This window comes from Triticum urartu, chromosome 1A (genome assembly GCF_056163025.1).
Source record: "Triticum urartu cultivar PI428250 chromosome 1A, HENAU_Tu73, whole genome shotgun sequence".
Lineage (NCBI taxonomy): Eukaryota > Viridiplantae > Streptophyta > Magnoliopsida > Poales > Poaceae > Triticum > Triticum urartu.
The window spans coordinates 5,222,043-5,227,295 of NC_141873.1; the positions used below are offsets into that span (position 1 = coordinate 5,222,043).

Genomic DNA, 5,253 nt, shown 5'->3' on the forward strand with positions numbered 1-5,253 from the left:
TATGAATTTTTTTTTGATATATGTTGAATTTGTTTTTGTGAAAACTGAAGAAAGAAAAGAAAAGAAAAAGGAATAAATGGAAAACTGAAAAAGAAAAACCAATGAAAACCAGAGAAGAAAATAAGAAAACCCGAGGAACCCCGATACTGCAATAGTGATAAAAACTCGCGCTCAGCTACGGTGTTGCGCAGACCCAATACCCGCTGTGCTCTAGGCGATTCATGTATGAGAAGAAAAGAATAAGAATCAGTATGAGTGACACATAGCTCGCGCAGCGTATCACATACGGAAGTAGGGAAACGAAACTAGTCAATGAGGATGGCACACAAGAGATGGAAATTCCAATTGTACCTAACAAATCGCATATACACAAACTGCTGGTCTCAACTGAGACTTCTGCATCTAGTAACTGTAGCTGCTGAAGGTACAAAATTAGGAAGGAAGGCACTAACTTGAGCAAGCACAACAAATGGAGCTGCCGGTCATTTACTGTAGTGATGAGCCACCACATTTGCTTTCTCTCAGAAATGAACAGGAAGATCACTTGCACTGCCATCTGAGCTGAGCTCCAAATGGCATCACATTAAATAGACTGGTAGTAATAAACTAGACAGCACATTAACCAATTCTCTGGCATACATACATAGGACACCGAATAAATCATACTAGCTGCGGTGCTGGCAAACATTACTATGAATAATGAAATGGCTTTTATACTGGTGAATTCATGTTGTCCCGCACCCAAACATTCACAGTCTCCAACCTGCTATCTCTTGAAAGCCTTCTCACGTAATCCCTTCTGGAATTAAAGTTTTTTTATGCAATCCCATAAGAGTCGTCTGATTCTTCTTTTGAGGCTAGCAAATGGATGGTCAAACATAACCAGATTTAGTACCAGATCGTCAAGTACAGAGGCCTTTTTTGCTCAGATATACTATCAATGGGAAAAACAAGGCAACAGTGGAGATTACAGTCTTTAAAAAGAGCAGCAATGTGAATTACAGTCTTACTTGCTTGGTGTTCAAGTTCTTTCTCGGGGATGTGCTCAACCTTTTGCCAGTTTGGATGTCCCACTGTCTGACAGGACTTCAAGAACTCATCATTGCAGGTATAAAGGGAAAACTCCTCAAGAGACTGCGGCAATGTTGGGAGAGACCGAATATTCTGGCAGATATAGATCATCAGATTCTTGAGTGATGTGAGGTGCTCCATATTGCCTGGTAAGGCGTCCCAGCTGCAGTCCACAAGCATGAGCACTCGAAGATGAGGGAAAGCCTCAAGTTCAGGACACAAAAAGAGAAGCAAAGCGCTTGCAGGCCACCGTTCTGCTCACTCAGCATCCAATCTGGGTACCTCGAGCCTCTGTAGGCCAAGATGTGCAGTGTTTCAAGTCCCACGGGAGGGCACAGGCCACAGGCCCTCAAGTACCTCTGCCTCAATTTCTGGACTGCACCTTGTACCGTAACCACCACCCCATGATAGTTCCAGATTAGTGAGCCGTTCCTTGGCAGCTAGGTTGGCTTCAAGAGCTTCCTCCTTGCTTTCAACATTTTCGAGGCCATGGATCGACAGGCTGCCACGAAACATGTTTAGGTCCCTCAGCCTGCCAATGTTCGGAAATTCCATGCCCGAGCAGAATATGTGCCCTAGGTTTATAGGATCAGCAAAGGTAAATTCCAAAAGTTTGCCATCACCAAAATCCAACACCTGGATATGGTGAAGTTTAGTCAGTGTCCTTGGTAAAATTACCGTGCAATGGAGCTCCATCCTGAAAGAAAAATAGCGTAGGTGCTTCAACAGACTAATTGATTCGGGGACCGAGAATTTATCATCTTCCCTGATTTCACCATCTTCCCAACTGAAAGCAACGGCAAGAACTCGCAATTTCGGAAACATCTTGCATATACTCTCAATGACTTTTTCCTCAACTCGTGTACCATCTTCAACAACATAAATTATGAGAGTGCGTAAATTTTCCAGCTCAAGGATCTTCTCAGTGATCAATTTTGCATCATAGTTCCGAACAAAAAGATGGCGGACATCTCGAGGGACATCTCCTTTCCAGCCTTGTCTCTGGCTCCTTCCATTCTCAATTCTGAAGTAATCACTTCCAGTTACCTTGTCTATTAAATCCTTCTGGTTGCAGAAACGAGCATGACAGTAACTCATTAATGTAGCGCTCTGCTTCATCTTCCACGTCATTTGTTGCATTATTGGTCTTTACAAACCCATGCGCTGTCCACAGGTGAACTAAGTCATCCCTTCTCAACTTGTATCTTCTGGGGAAAATATTGCAGTATTCTAAGCATGGCCTGATGTCCGGATTAAGCCGTTGGTAGCTCCACCAAAGAGCATCCATGGTGTCATTCATCATGTCATTGCTTGCCGTAGTTTTCCAAAAACTGTTATCTCAGTTTGCCCCAAGCCATCCGGCAACTATTACTCCTGCAATAGGTGATTTGTGTAGCTTTTTTGCGATCACTCTACCAGCTTTTTTAAATTCTTCTTCATCAGCAACACTTATACCACCAAGTGCATAATGCATAAACATCTTTAGGTATTGATTCTCATCCAAGTCAGGCATTTCAATAGGCTCATGATCACATAGAGCTGTAGCTGCAACTTTTGTTCGTGCTGTCACCAAGATTTTGCTTCCTTTCAACCCCACATTGAGTGGATAGATTAGTTCCTCCAGCTGCGGGTCATTCTTGCTCTTCACCCAGAGATCATCAAGTATCAATAAGAAACGTTTGTCGTGCAATTCTTTCTTCAACTTCTCTTCGAGATCCTCATGATCTGAAACACTGCAGTGTCGATCTGCTGTAATATCCTTCAGCATTTCATGAAATATATCATCAACACTGAAATTCCCAGACACATGAATGCACATGGTGGTGTCAAAAAGTTTCTCCTTGCATTCCTTCTTTATGTAATCTCGAATATATTGTGCAAAGGTAGTCTTCCCGGACCCTGCAACACCATATATACCAATCACCGAGTAACACATACTAGTACTCGTGCTTGGTGCATCATCCTGTGGTATCTCACGGAGCCGTGCCATGACAGAATCACGCAACCCCTCTCGACCAAATACCTTCCGGTTGCTAGCAGTTCTAATCTTACTCCTGTTCTCGTTGGCAATATGATCTGGTGTGCTGTTGCTTGCTACAGACAAGAGTGACTTCTTCACTTCACTGATGGTGTTTTCTACCTTCTCTATTTTGTTCTTCAATTTTCGTCTTGAGATAGCAGTAAGGGCAAAATCTAATGCGGTAGCATTCTCCTGCAAGAGGCAATATCTCAAATGAGCATTCTCACATATCTATTCTCTCTGATGCATAACAAATGGGACATTGCTGCTGGAACAAAAATGGGAAAATGTATATGCAGAAAAATACAAAAATCATTGATAAAACAAAACTGACCATGATGGAAACATTAACCGGCTACTAGTGACTACTCCCTCCGTCCCATAATATAGGACGTTTTTCAACACTGGTGTTGTGTCAAAAAACGTCCTACATTATGGGACGGAGGGAGTACATAGTACAGCTTTGGAATCAATGCTGCATACAAACAAGAGAAGGAAAAATATGATATTGGTAACTAATATTGTTTATTACATTCCAAATCTGGAAATTGAGACCTATCCCTTTTCAATGTAAATTCAGGTGTAGAAAAACTTAAGTGTTGTGCACACATCATAGTATCACGGCGCAAATCAACAATTTTATTACTACATACTTAAACTGAGACGGACCTATGGGACATGATTGGCCATTGCATTGTAGAATGTAGACCAACCGTAATTAGTAATTGCGTGTGCTCATCTATCACATATATTCCCATTTATGTTGAAATACAAGTCTGTCTGTAGCATGGGGCATTTTATTTTCTTTTTTGACCTTGATGATGTGAAATTATAGAATTAGTATTACGTTGACTGCCATGTTAGAAATTTAGACAGATATATACATATGAGATGACTGTTGTCCACAGAGCACAAATATGTGATTCAATTTTGAACACTCGCTAACAGAAAAAAAAAATCAAAAAATGAATTATTTTTTACACGTGTACATAAATCTTTTTACATGTGCAGAGAGTGCATAAGAAAGAAACAAGGAGTCGAAGGAGATGAAATTGACGAGTGTACCTGGTAACTTGTGATGCCAACCACGTTGTATGACCAGTTTCTGTAGAAGCAGGCAGCCTCAAACACATGAACAAACCAGCTGTATAGTGATTTACAACAATTCCCGAAGAAGTCGAGCGAGGTGCACAAACAAGAGAGCCATGGCCCCGAGGAATCTGAGACTGTAGTCGCCGGATCAGGCTCGACGGAGGCTGCAGCACCAGTAGCCACCGGAACCATCTCACTGCCAGAGGCCACATCACTGATAGGATAGCCAGCTCGTTGGAGGAGATGACGGGCGGCCCGGACCGTGTCCACCCGGGTGAAGTTGCTTTTGCAGAGGGCAATGCACGTGGTCACAGCATGGCAGAGGCGGTGCGGAAACCTGTTGCGGTACAACTCGATCTCGTGATGATCATCCAAGATGTGTTCCGCTTCCTCCCGGGCGTGCCGCAGCAGGGCCGCCATCTTGTCCAGCGCAGCCACTTCAGATTTCGGTTTCTTTCCTCTCTGCATCATCCTCTGCTCATCTACGGCCTCCAGCGTGTTCTTCAGCTCCAGGCTGATGCGGATTTCCAGCTCAAGGAGCTTCTGCGACGCGTCGAAGCCGAGGTAGCAGAGGATCTTGGGCGCAAGCGAGCCGATGATGGGCGCCAGTAGCCAGCCCAGCACGGTCATGGTCCAGCCAACCGAGGCAACATCCCAGCTGGAAGCCATGGATTCTTCTTGTCCAGGAAGGTGGAATTTTGCTGGGAACAGAGTGAATTGGGGAATATTATTATTTTCTTGGCTACAGGCGGAAAAAACAGAGGCAAGAGAAGTGGCGTTAATTAGCTAGTACATAGATGACGAGGAAGATATCTTTACCGGGTGGTCGATGTCGCCGTCCTCCGCGGTGGAGGGGTGTCGCCGGTGCCGGTCCGGGCGCCTGGCTGGGTTAGGCGCTCGGGGGATTTTTTTTTTTTTTGCTTTGCCTAGGCGGTGAGACTGAGAAGTAGGAAGGAGCTACAGCTTTGCTGAGGAGGAAAGGGCTCCCGAGCCACGGGCTTCGAGCAGCGGTGGAAGGCGGCTGGAGCTGGGGTTCGCCGGTGGCGGTGCGGGCGGCTGGGGTTTTTTGA

At 44.5% G+C, this 5,253-nt stretch overlaps 1 pseudogene; it reads right to left on the reverse strand.

Annotated features, from left to right (window-relative positions):
- Positions 1-421: 421 nt before the first annotated feature.
- Positions 422-4,874, reverse strand: LOC125538941 (putative disease resistance protein RGA4; annotated as a pseudogene).
- Between the last annotated feature and the right edge of the window lie 379 nt (positions 4,875-5,253).